At 33.2% G+C, this 13,558-nt stretch overlaps 1 protein-coding gene across 3 annotated transcripts in view; it reads left to right on the top strand.

Moving 5' to 3' along the window:
* The window catches only part of Syt1 (synaptotagmin 1), a 508,829-nt gene that overhangs the window by 155,765 nt on the left and 339,506 nt on the right, over positions 1 to 13,558 (top strand). For 2 of the 3 annotated variants that reach the window (XM_078053106.1, XM_021735070.3), the window contains exon 3: positions 7,045 to 7,118. The exons of the other annotated variant lie outside the window; for it this stretch is intronic. The gene's annotated coding sequence lies outside the window, so the exon portion shown is untranslated. The remainder of the gene's footprint in view (positions 1 to 7,044; positions 7,119 to 13,558) is intronic. 3 annotated transcript variants of the gene reach the window in all.

Below are 13,558 nucleotides of genomic sequence, written 5' to 3'. Positions count from 1 at the left end.
TATACACTTCTTCTGCAGAAAAATTATGTATATGTACCTACACACACACAACCACACACACATAACCTCCAGAAATGCACCATTGAAGAGGACAGGTTTTATCTGAATGTAAAGGTTCTGATACCTGTGAAATAATCTGTATTGCCTTTTATAGTCATACACCCTTTTGAGTAACCTGAAAGCCAGTGTCTTAGAGAAAAACAGATATAATGAAGATGGTGTCTTAAGGACAAGTTTTACATAAGATACTGGTTATTTCTTAACCATTGTTCCCCAATGTACATACAACAGAGACCAAAGACCATTTCCTCAAGGTTACTGTTCTGTTTGCTGGCCTTTGCTTCCAATTTAGCACCTTCCTACAACTGCTATCAGAGTGTACAGTATTGAGCTAAACTCAGAATACAGCAAATCACAAAAGATGAACCCATCAGCAAAGTACTATAAAGATCTCATGCCATGTTTGAAAACCCTACTTACCCCTGCACTGTCACATTGCTGGGTTTAAATCTGGAACAAACCAAGTTTAGATAAATCATTTTCTCCCCTTCAGCCTCCATTTGTATAGAGAATTGCTGCCCCACCCTCCACACCTATCCTCTAATAAGTTGGAAGAGCTGAGCCAACTTATTTTCATTTTTTGTCCTGTCACATATATCTTCCGCCTGTCCTGCCAGGAAGTGTGCCTAGTTGAAATAACTACCTTGGGGCAGGTTGTGAAGATATTTGTTTGGTTCCTTCTTTTATAAAGCCAGCAACAAAGTACATATTTCATCTCAATATTCTCCACAGTCTCTTATTGTTGGAGAACTAGAATCCATAGAAAATCCAAACTCTCTGAAAATGAACCAGTTCTTTTGAGTTCCCTGTCCCTTGTGCCTTCCTCTTCTTTTGTAAGCCTACTGTTCACCCATCACTCGCTGCCCACAGAGACACTGATTCTGCTATCACTGTCCCTCCAGCTTCCTTATGGGGATATCACTACAGTGATGCTGGTTTGAACATAGAATCATGACATACTCTTCTTACAAAGCTGAGAAAATATTCCCTGCTCATGTCCACAGTGGATCAGACTCAAGTGGCAGGCAGATTTCAAGTCATACCTTCTGATGCTTCTAAGGTCATTTGGAACTTTTACATTAAAAAACAAAACGTCTAGAAGACTATGACACTGAGAAGAAAGGAAAGGCTGAGCCAGGCGCCATGGCACATGCTTGTATTCCCAGCGGCTCAGGAGGCTGAGGCAGGAGGATCGGAAGTTCAAAGCCAGGCTTAGCAAAAGCAAGGTGCTAAGCAACTCAGTGTGACCCTGTCCCTAAATAAAATACAAAGCAGGGCTAGGAATGTCTCTCAGGGGTTGAGTGCCCCTGAGTTTAATTCCCAATAACTGCCCCCCCCCTCAAAACAAAGAAGGAGAATCAGGGACATCACAGACTTGATGACTGACCAGTCATTTTAAGCAGCTGTTCATCTGCATTGCTGTCCATTTTCTGAGGCCAGAGGATGTCCTGCCCCTCTCTGTCTAATGCTGAGTGCTTATTGAGCATCTACTCTTTTTAAATATCACCTTATTTGGGGGAAACACAAATGGATGGCATAGGGCCACCTCTCCTTGGAAAGACAAAACCAGCAGAGATGAAGCAGGAAAACAGCCATCACCAGTAGGTAGTTGCTGAGTCACATGCCACGGAATGTCAGTGCCTGACAAGTTTCAGGAAAGAGTGTGTATGAGGGAGCCAGTGTTGACAAGGATGCAGTCAGGGATTGTACCAGATGATGCTGCATCTGACATTTCTTCGTGGAATTACATATAGATCCTGAGTTTCTTCAGTGTTCTGTCCTTGAACATGGTCATTCCCAGCTCTGTGACCTTGTAGTAAAAGAAAATTGACATAAACTCCTGTCATTTCATGGCGTCTTTTGAATGCTCTTCATTTCTGTTCACTTGGGGACTGTAAATGTGAAGCTGGGAATGTGTCCAGTCACTCTAATTATCATAAAAAGAGCCAGATAAAAATGGTCTACCTCTGCATATCTGTACCACTCATACATACAAAAGCCACAAATCACCTTTTACATTCTCTCTTCTATATTAAAGTCTCTTTCAAAAGAATTATTTTCCATTACTTGAAACAGACCATTGTTCCTTTGCTCATCCTTCCTATTTTTCCCCATTTCTTTTTTATAGAATTCATATCAGGATATTCTCTTCTGCAGAAATGTTCACAATTGCCCCTTTTAATAAACAGAACTGTACACAAAAATGTTTAGAGCTGGAGGCACCCAAGACAATCAGCTTTTTCCACTCTCATTTCACAGCAGATAAAATAGAGGTCAGGAAAGATGAAGTGATTTGCCTAGGGTCAAACACTGGAGAGAGGCAGAGTCAGAACTACATTACAGGATTCTGAATTTTACTTTGTCAACATACAATATTATTCATCCCACGAACATTTGCTTCTATGACATGCATCATTCTATGTTCTGGGACCAACGGGGGACCCCAGGGGCACAGTTCTGCCCCAGACATTCACATTTTGCTGTTATTCTCTCCTAAGCGTGTGGTGCCCAGTGACTTTGCTGTGTCTTTCTTTAAAATATAGTTTTATTTCTTTATGTGTTAGTGCCCTTATCTTCATTCAGTCCCAATTAACTTCCCCAAGCTCCTCATTTAATTAATTCCCATCCTCCTTTTCAAAGTACACACTGGCTCTTCTGACTTAATGCCATGCCACCTCATTATCATCCCCCCCTTCTAAAATAATTATTTTGAGTATAATGAAAATGTTAAACATGGTTGAACTCAGTATGTGATTATTGAAACTCAAACTGCCAACAAATGTTTTATTATTTGTTGACTTGCATAATAAAATGTCACAACAGAAAAATAAGTAGCTCATTTATCTTAACCCTCCCTCCCCCCCCCTTTTTTTAAATCCTTATTGGTAAGCATTTGCTTATATCAGAACAGGACAGGCTGGTAGACATAAGCTTCCTAAATGGCTGTCAATGGTTTAGACACAAAGAGAATAAAAGAAATTCCTTTATCTTGAACATAATCTAGCCATCTACCTTTATCTCAAAGAAAGGCTGTATTTTGTATCCTTGCCTTCTACATCTACCAGCCACACCATAGGTACCTGTAGTGGTTTCATTTATTTATAGAATATTACTTAAAATAATATTTTCCTTCCACTGCCTAATACTTCCCAATAGTTATCCAGATAAACATCATTATTTTTATAACTATAGACAGAATAAAACAATCTTGTGCTTAATGAACAAGATTAAAATGGCCACAGTCCAGTGTGATGTAGTATAGATGTTGAAAATGATGTGTTTTTTTAGTTGTAGATAAACATCTTTATTTATTCATTTTTATGTGGTGTTGAGGATTGAACCCAGTGCCTCATGCGTGTGAGGCAAGTGCTCTACCACTGAGCCACAACCCCAGCCCCTGATGTTTTGTTTTAATATAAAATTTTAAACATAGTTTTACAGACTCTCTTTTTGAGAATTTTTGTTTCTCTATAAATTTCAAACTCTAACAAAATTTGTACTAGCAAATACAGTACAAATTTCAACATTTTCTTTACCTGGATTCACCAACTGTTTACATTTTTGTCTGATTTTCTTTTTCTCTCTCTTTTGTCACTTTTCATAAATCCATAAAAAAGTATATATGTATACACAGACACACATACACACACACCCCTATATATATATATATATATATATATATATATATATACATATGTGTGTGTATATATATATATATATATACACACACACACACAGGCCATCCATTTAACAGTGGATAAAAAAATCATTCATTGTCTGTAATCCTAATCTTAATTCTGTTTATGGAATTAAACAAAACACTGCATGTTTTAGGCATGATAAATAATATAAAAATTGAGTGTTTTTTGATACACACATATACATATATACATTCTCATGTACACACACATACATACTGCACATATTCAAACTTGATATAATACACTTTGATAATACATTATTCTGCACTATTTTCAAATAAATTGGAGGTATGGTGTACCTATCCCAAACACTTTAATTTATAAAATCTATCAGTTTTATTTCCCAAGGACAGGACATACTCTTACCCTATATAGAATATTTTCAGACAAAGGCAATTTACCCCTAGTATAATACCATTCTCTAATTTACAGCCCATATTCAACTTTTCTCCAATGCCCCAATGATGTTCTTAAAAGCTAATTGTGTCCCAATCCCCCTAATCCTGAGTCAGCGATTGCCTTTAGTCATTGTGCTATGCTTTATATTTGTGTTTGAAAGCTTACCCTCATTCAGTAATGACCTGGATCATGTCCCTTTTTAAAGTTATCTCTGCTTGCTGACTGTTGTTCCAAGAATAAGAATTTAAGCCAAAAGACATCTAATAAAATCCCCAAGGATTAGTGATAACTGTGCTGAGATAATGCAAGTCAGCTTCCTAACTATGTCCCAACCACAAGTTTCATCATTTCAGTAGGAAGATGTCCAAGAGAAGAAACTCTGACTTTAACAATATATTACTGTTTGACAATTTAAAACTTTGGTACTGGGATCCTGTTAGCATCCCAGTCCACTTAGACTAAGAGATGGTAATTATAAGTGACCATTGTACATAGTTTTAAGGAGCACTCTTTAAAACCAACTCTAAGTAAGTATTTACCTCAGTGCTATGTTAAGGAAGGCTAAATTAAAATCAATATTTTCATCAAAATATAATGTTTCAGATATGTAAAAACAAAGCTTGTATATAAATGTTAAAAACAAAGCTTGGATGTAAATATTAGTAATTTGTCTATAGAAGATGATTGTTTTTTTAATAGAACATTCAACATTAAAATAAATATAAATAGTTCCCTCCAAAAATGACAAGAAAACATGTATTATAGTATTTATAATGTCTAAAGCCCGCAGTGTTTTTGCTTAACTCTGTAAAAAGCATTATGATTAGGGCTGTCAGGTACAAGTGGTTTGCTTTCTAGTCATTGTGACATTAATCTTCTGGTCACTGATAATTTTCTTTTTTCTTTTTAAAGTGTACTTCTAATAGTGGGTAAAAATAACACTGAAAATCATCAGCTTCATTCGTTATGAATGCATATAATATTTAGTGAAAAACAGACAAACCTACCTACACCGAGTCATGTTATCTCTTTAAGCGTTAACACAAAATCATAAAAGTTACCCAGTCTCAATACCAGGAAACTGTGAGTGAGACCTCGTCATACCAATTATGTCACTGAAAAGCCAGATAGATGCTGCAAGGTGCAAAATAATCCTGTTCCATTTTCACTTTCTCCTCAAAAGTAAAAAGAAGGCATTTATACATGAAAGAGACAGAAATTAGCTACCAGAAAGACTGTACACTTTCATATCTGGAGCATAACTAAGAATAAAATAGTTGTTTGTCCCCTACAGTAGAAAAGACTTGCCCATTCATCCTTGTGATAGATATGTATGCGAAACCAAAATGAAATCAAATCCCTGCAGATAGCATAAGTCACAAAAACTGTTTAATCCTTTCATAGCATCCCTTTGGGAAGTCGGCTCTGTGGTAAGTAGGAACGTACAATATATATAATGTCAAGTATTCTCTTTTATTTTTTAATAGAAAGACTTTGTTTTCTCTGACAGACTTTTTCATATTTCTTTAAAGATCTGTATGCCACTGTGTTTATTTGAATGTGTATGCCCGTGGAATCTTGTAGTTTTAGCATACTGACACTTTTTTTATTAAAACAAAAACCATCTATGGAAATCTTATCTAAAATTGATCATGGCTCAAAATTGTATGTTAAGAGGCACTCGGGCAAATCTAAATGCATTTTAACATTGCTCTTCCTAATGGATTTTATTAGAAAACAGTCGAGTTTCAAGCAAGAATAAAATGAAAGCGGACCTTGGAGGCTTAACCATTGAACAGATGCAGTAAATGCAGCTTTGGAAATATAGCTGTCACTTCAGATCTTTTCCACTCATTGCCTATGTAAGCCAGTAATGAGAGCTGCTGGCATTGTAATATTTGTGTAGTTCTATTGACAACAGATGCTACGAGAACTCTTACAATCAGAGAAGCCAGCCCTCTCATGAACCTATTTTTACAATTTTCATTCTTTCACAGTTTTTATTCTACTTAAACCCTTTATGATGAGAACTTTTATCAAATGGTACTTATCTCTAGAATTGTTAAATTTCTGTTTAGAAGTTGCTAATATGTCAAACCAAGTCAGGAATTCTTGACATCTTTATCACATTTAAGTATTTCTTGATATTAATTCTTGGAAAGGATTTCACTTTCTTACTTTCTGAGCTGAATGTTGTACTTTCTGTGCAATGATTTGTATTTTTTTTCTCCTAACTGCTGATGGGTTCATAATGTGTGTGTGTGTGTCTGTGTATGTGTGTGTGTGTTTGTCTATGTACCTACTGATATATTCTATGTATTAGATTAGTGCTAGTTTATATCTACACATTGATTAGGCTCTGAAAATAAGCAAAAAATATATATGTAGATAGATATAGATATATTGATATTTTGCTAACTCCAGTGAAAAATATAAAATTTAAAAGTAACTTGAGAAGTATAAAGTTGATTTAAAGTAACCATGTTAATGCTCAATACAGCACCAGGCATTTAATTGACTAAGAGTTGTGTGATTCCTTTTATAATAAATACAATAATTTAATATTCTTTAATAACATCTACCCATTCCAGTTTTCAAACTAAAACAGTCTAGTATAGGAAACACAATTTAATGATCTATGTTTTATAAAATCAGTATGTAAAGTATCCACAGAATCTTAATCTATAGCTCTCCAAACCAACTTTCATATTCTGTTATACTGTATATACTAAATACATGAACATGAGTTTATTTGGACTCTATGTTGCAAGATTTCTAGGAGGAAATCTTAAATAATAAAGTGAATGCTAAATTTATGAGAATCCGAAATGATTCTAGATTATGTATAGTCAAGTAATCACAGTGCATGCTACTTTTCTTTTAGACAAAAAAAAAAAAAAGAGAACTCTGAAGGAAAGAAAACGAAGAACCAAATACAACAAAATTATTAACAGAACTGTAAGTACTTTAATGACACAATAATTATAACATAAATTCCTTAAAATTAGATTTGGGTATGTATTTTATGAAAATACTTGCCTTTCTGTTTTGAAAGATAAATTAGCATAGTAAGCAAGTGAAGCCTTGTGAAACTCAATTTCAATTTACTAGAGTGGAATGGAAATCATTTATCCTATAATCCTCTTAGGTAAGAGGGCAAGGTAATCTTTGTGATACATCTCTGGTCCTGAAAATGTTTATGTTGACTCTATCATCTCTAGCATCATATCATTTTAAATTCTAAAAATGTAATAAGAAGAATTTAATCAAAGCACCTCACTTTCTTTCACTTCAGAGTATTGACATATGTCCTTCATTTATAGTCATTAAATTAGAATTATTTAAAATGGCAACCATCTGCAGGCTTAAAACTGGTAGTTTACACTCATTAGTACATTCCTTTCTAACCTGTGCCTTAACTATAAAATGTATTTCCTTACTTAACTATCAGTTAATAGTGATAATAATTTTTCTATATATGTTTTTATTAAGCAAAACAAAGCATATGTTGATGTTATCTTTAGTAGAATTGGTATCATTTTAAAGTTTCCCTGGATGCAAACAACTATAAGTTTTGAATATGTGAATATCAAAAACAATAAAGTGAAGATGAATAGGCAAGATCCAGGTAGATGACTAACACTGTATCACTTTTAATACTATCATTATTTTGAAAGAAGTTTGAAAGTGCAGTTCCATAAAATTTCAAACAGAAGTATCAAGTGGTAGTGATTCAACAAAATCAAAATCAAAATCTTGGTATATATCAAAATTGAATGAAGTTCAAAGGGAAATATGTAATTTTGATATACAAAGAAATATAAAAATAATTTTTCTAGGCTATATAGAAATTACACTTAAAATTTTCTAACCTCAAAGCCCTTATTGTATATGTCATATGTTAATTTTGAGTTATTAGACATAATTGATCATGCTCATAATTACATAAATGAAAGTTTTCTGAAATCCATTCCATTCGTTTTTGAAGTATGAAAGGAGAAAGAATAACAAGACCTTTCTTTTACTTACCTGTCCACAGATTACTCGTGGTCAGCTTCACTTTTCACAAAGCATGCTACCTCTTAATGTTTGTTGTGATTAGGAATGATTATACTCTTTAAATTTTTATATCAGAGTTTTTAAAATTCAGATTTTCACTTTTGGTAAAACAGTTTCTTCATTTAAAATATATGTAAAGGCAGCTTGGGGTTGCAAAACAGGTTATAAACTTGTCTGTGTAGATCTGGTTATAATAATAATTTAACAATCAGATGTTTGTATCATATATATAATTTAAACTCTGCCAATGTGAAGATGTTGCCAGATACATATAAATGAGAATTTATTTTGGCATCTTCTAACCAGAGAAAGTCAACTAAGTCATTGAACCAAAACATAAGCATTATTTTACACTTCAAAAACTAGGCTGTCTTTAGATGTTTTGTTTAGGCATATAATTCAATTTTTAATCATCATTTCAATTCTGTGAATTACTTATTAAAAATTGGTTGACTTTTTAAATCATAGAACCAGAGATATTTAAGTTATTTACACAAGAACTACATTTCTATTTTACCCCCTCATGATTTCTTAGGCTTCTTAGTACAATTTCACTGTGAAAACCCATCAATAATAACTGCTTTTCTGATCATATTTATGTATAAGTGATTTGGCTTGTTGTTCAGGTGTGACTTACCTAAGTTGTTTGAACTTCCATAATTTTGTTGAAGTAGGATCTAGTATGTTGTATTTTGGAAGAGTCCCACTCAAGTATTAAGCTCTGTTCATTTGGAGCAATCCTGAAGAAAAAGTTACCTGTTTCCAAGGAAGATGTTCTGCATCTTCCTAGTGCATATTATAGTTTGGGATAGTTTTGTTCTCCATTTAACTATCTGCTGTTTAACAATTTTATGCCAATTCCCTCATAAATAATAGCATGCAAAGAAAATTCAAACCAATAAAATTAAAAATGTAGTTTATCCCTTTAAATTTTCATAAAATATTTATGAAAAAAATGCTTTGAATTAGAATAAAATTGTTAAATATAAATGTTGATACATGTTTAACCTCTGAAGCATTCAAAAGTTAAGAATGGTAAGTAAAGCATGATGTAAGATAAATATAATGGATAACACACTACTTTTGTTGTTTTTATGTATAGATTATGTGCTTATGTACTAGTCCATGAATAATGAATAAGTTCTTACAGTTTGTATTTGAATCAAACTTTATAAGTGAAAGACTTTTAACATAGGAAAGGCATTAAAAAACTCTTATAATTTTGCCTTAAAACCAGTTGGCAATTGATTAAAATATTACTAAAAACATTTTATTAGCATACACTACATTTATACTTCACAAAAGTTTTCATGTTTAAGATAAGAAATAACAGGAAAAGGGACCATTTAAAACTGTTTTACAATAATGATTTTCCTCTCAATTGCTAAACACTCTGGTACTTGCAGGAACTTCATGAGTCTGCTCTCTGTAGATTATGATTGCACTGAATAATGATAATAACAAAGAGGAAAGATTTTACAAAATCATTCAGATGCTCAGGCATTCTTCTTGGGAATTATTCATATTATCCTAGATTTGCAAAATCTCTTTAAATGCTACTGGGAGTTGATGTTCTCACTCAACGCATGACTATTATTAACAGTCTTGCTTTCCAGGGACACCAAATAAGTTTCAGTTTTAGTATAGAGGTTCTAATGCCTAGCAGATTTTAACAAGTAAAACCTTTTGTGATTCATTGGAGAATAAATATTATTTGCAAATGCCCCTCACTAGTTTAATTTAGTCAAATCTTTCTCTATTAGAAGTAACAAGTCCCTGTAATAAAATATATATATCCGTGTGGGGTGTGTATGTGTGTGTGTGTGTGTGTGTGTGTGTGTATGTGTGAAAGAGAGAGAGAGAGAGAGAGAGAGAGAGAGAGAGAGAGTTAGTAGCATAGAGCTAGGAGAAAATTTAGAAGTCGTACAGTTGAATATTCTCATTTTATAGAGATTACCTCCTCTAATATTCTCATTTACAGAGGGTCATATAGGTCAAGTCATTTACCCAAGCTCGTCATATCTAGTGGCAGAACTGAAAAATATTCTGGCCTAATTAACCACCATTTTTTTCTATCTTCCATATTGACTGAAAGTATTTGTATAAAAAATGAGAGTCTCAGAACTGCCCAAGAAGCCTCTTCTCCAAATTTAAACTTTTTTTCCAGCTATACTGTAATTAAATTTTGTATGCATAATTATTCACCCAATTTCTCTACATAGTCTAAAATTCTATTTTGATATAGCTCATTAGAATGATGTTTATAGTAGAAAAATTGAAATAGAAGAGAAAGGGAGATAGACAGTCAACCAGACAGGGAGGAATCTTTGTTTTGGCTCTATTCAATCCTCCTCTCATAGCACTTCATCCAAAGCATAAAGGAAGGTGATGTCATTCAAGAGCACAGAACCAAAATAGTACTGGATAACAATGATACATAACAATAATACATTCATTCATAAATACAATCCACCTGTAGCAACAGTTAAGCAAATTATCTTTCTTTTAACTGTCTATTTCTCACCTGGATAGCAAAAAATAAAAATAAAAAATGTCTGCCCAGGCTGCTTCCAGGTTTCTCTGTGATCAAATTTGATGTATGGGAATCTCTGCAGTGAGATTTAATTATAAATTTTGAGTATTTCATTATTTATTATATTTTAACCTTATATTGTATTATTGTGAGAAAGAACTTTCTCTTGTGAAAATTTAGCTTAATGGTTTATATGATTTTGCATATCATTCTTACAATATGTACTACTTAGATTTTTTTACATTAAATTTTGTAGGCAAAGTAGTAGGCATTTTTATAGTTGTTTATAATGCCTACTACATTAGCTGAACTTTAAGAGCTTCTGTATAATTTTGAAAATTCATTCTTTCATTGTTCATTTTTTTTTCTTTTTTGCAGGGTTGGTGGGGGGTGTAACTAAAGATGATTGAACTCAGCAGCACTCAACCATTGAGCCACATCCCCCAGCCCTACTTTGTATTTTATTTAGAGACAGGATCTCACTGAGTTGCTTTAGTGCCTCACTTTTGCTGAGGCTGGCTTTGAACTTGAGATCCTCTTGTCTCAGTCTCCCAAGCCACTGGGATTACAAGCATGTGCCACTATGCCTAGCTGCTGTTCATTCTTTATTCAACAATTTCTATTGAGTACCTACTATATACATTGTTCTCTGGAACTGGAGATAAAGCAGTAAACAAAGCATAGTATCTATCATCAGTAGTTTATATTTTGAGTAATTACAAATACTGGAATGTAATGACAATACTATTGATTTATAGTAATTTACACATTATATTTTCAAGATTCTTATGGGTTAAGCATATTAAGATTACTTTATGTTTATATTCACCACCTGATTATTTAGTCACTTTTCTTGGGATGTTGGGTAAAATGAATTTCCCCAAATCATTACTATTCTAAATAAAGATATTGTATATTTCAGTAAAGTATATTGGGGCATTTTTTTAAATATTAAAGAAGTTTTCTTCTGATGTCTTATTACAGCATAGTACTGGCTTTGAACATTCTGATTTCACATCCCAGCTATACCGCTTATTAACTATGGGATGTAGGGCAATTTAGTAGACACCCGTATATGTTTTAAACTCTCCATTGAGAAATTGTATAAATCAATCAAATGAGTTAGATATCTGTTGCCTTTAATACATCTTTGCTTATGTAACAGTTAGTATTAGATTATAGTTACCCATTATAATTTATTGATACAATTTAATCCATTATTTTTAGAAACTTGCTTCCAGAAAGCCCAAAGTTAAAGACATGGATCCAAATGATTTAGCTATTTGAGTGGCTAGTTTTGACCTGCTAAAATATTCTATTTACTTACTTATTCCTGCACCAGAGCATTATTTTGGGTTGCATTATTCTCTTTTATAATTGAGAATGTTTGCTCTGAACAAAAATGCTCCATTCAAATCCTGTTTATTCAACTTACTGGCTATGTGTCTGCAGGAAGGGAATGTAAACTCTGCCTTCCTCTCCTCATCTCTAAAAATGAGAATAAATCCTGTTTTATGGTTTTTATATGAAAATGACAAGACATGTCTATTAACTGCTTATGACAGAAGTCAGTACAATAACATAAGTAAATAGTCATTTTGTTGTTGTAGTTACTGTTGTAAAAATCTCCTTTCAAAGGTGCATTCCTATAAAAATAACTTCAAGCTTGCATGGACTACAGAGGAAGAGAAAGTGTGAAGAAAGAAAAAGACAAGTGGAGGCTGATTAAAAATCTTAAACACAATATGAAAATCTTTTCTCCATCCCAGGGAACACAGGCTTGCCTCAAGAGGAGTCTACCCTGGGCTCCTAGGCTCCTTGAAGCAAGGCCAGTATTAGACAGAGATAGCAGCATGACTCTCTTTCAGAAAGTTCAAATGTAAAACTCCAAGCCTTTGGGCAGCCTTCATGGCTATAAATGAGTTGAATCAACAGGCATTGTGCCGTGAAGGGTACCAAAATGGCTTTCTTCCTTACCAGGAAATTATTTCCTTGGACTCACATATGAGGTTATTTTCTCCAGAGAAAATAGATTTAACCCAACTGTAGGCTGAGCTGGTTTCCAAAAATTAGTTACGTCCCACACGTTAGTACACACGTCATTTCAAAGTGAAGGGCAGCTGGGCATGGCAGCTCTACTTTCCAAATAAGTAAATAAAATTTTATATGAGGTATCCAAAATTAAAATCACAAAATTATTTTTTTTCATTTCTGGCAACATAATTTCTTATGTTACTAAATTTTCCCCTTAGGATAAAGAATATTTGGTGAGTTTCTCTCCATTTTAGTACCTCCATTAATTATATTTTGTTGAAATTTTTTATATTCACCATTTTAAGTGACTTCATTGCTTCATAATACTGTCATGGGATAGCAATACTAACACGACTCCCCCATTTTAATGTCAAATGTTTTAGACCTCTAAAGATAAGTGTGTACCTGCCTTAAAAATAACAATTCCTGCTTTGGCAAAAAACAATTCATGGTAAACCTCTTATTTCCCCTTTCATTTTTCCTTTATTTCTTTCTTATACTAAAATACAAAAAAAAAAATTTGGTTCAGCATATGTTCCATTGTACATTTGAGCAATTTATGTCCTGTTCTTATGGTTAGTATGAATTTCTTAACCCTGCTATTGTTTTTGTTTTCCATTTTTAAAAGACTCTTGGCAAAGTCTATGTTTATGAATTTGTACAAAATGTTTCAGGCTAAGGGAAAAATGTCTCTGAACAAACATTCAAAAAAAAACATTGGTTTGTAATTTATATGACCCCCCAAAGTAATGTTTTATGAATTTTCAGTAGT

This window comes from Ictidomys tridecemlineatus, chromosome 6 (genome assembly GCF_052094955.1).
Source record: "Ictidomys tridecemlineatus isolate mIctTri1 chromosome 6, mIctTri1.hap1, whole genome shotgun sequence".
NCBI classification, from domain to species: domain Eukaryota; kingdom Metazoa; phylum Chordata; class Mammalia; order Rodentia; family Sciuridae; genus Ictidomys; species Ictidomys tridecemlineatus.
The sequence above is the reverse complement of the archived record's forward strand: the minus strand, read 5'-3'. Positions and strand labels throughout refer to the sequence as shown.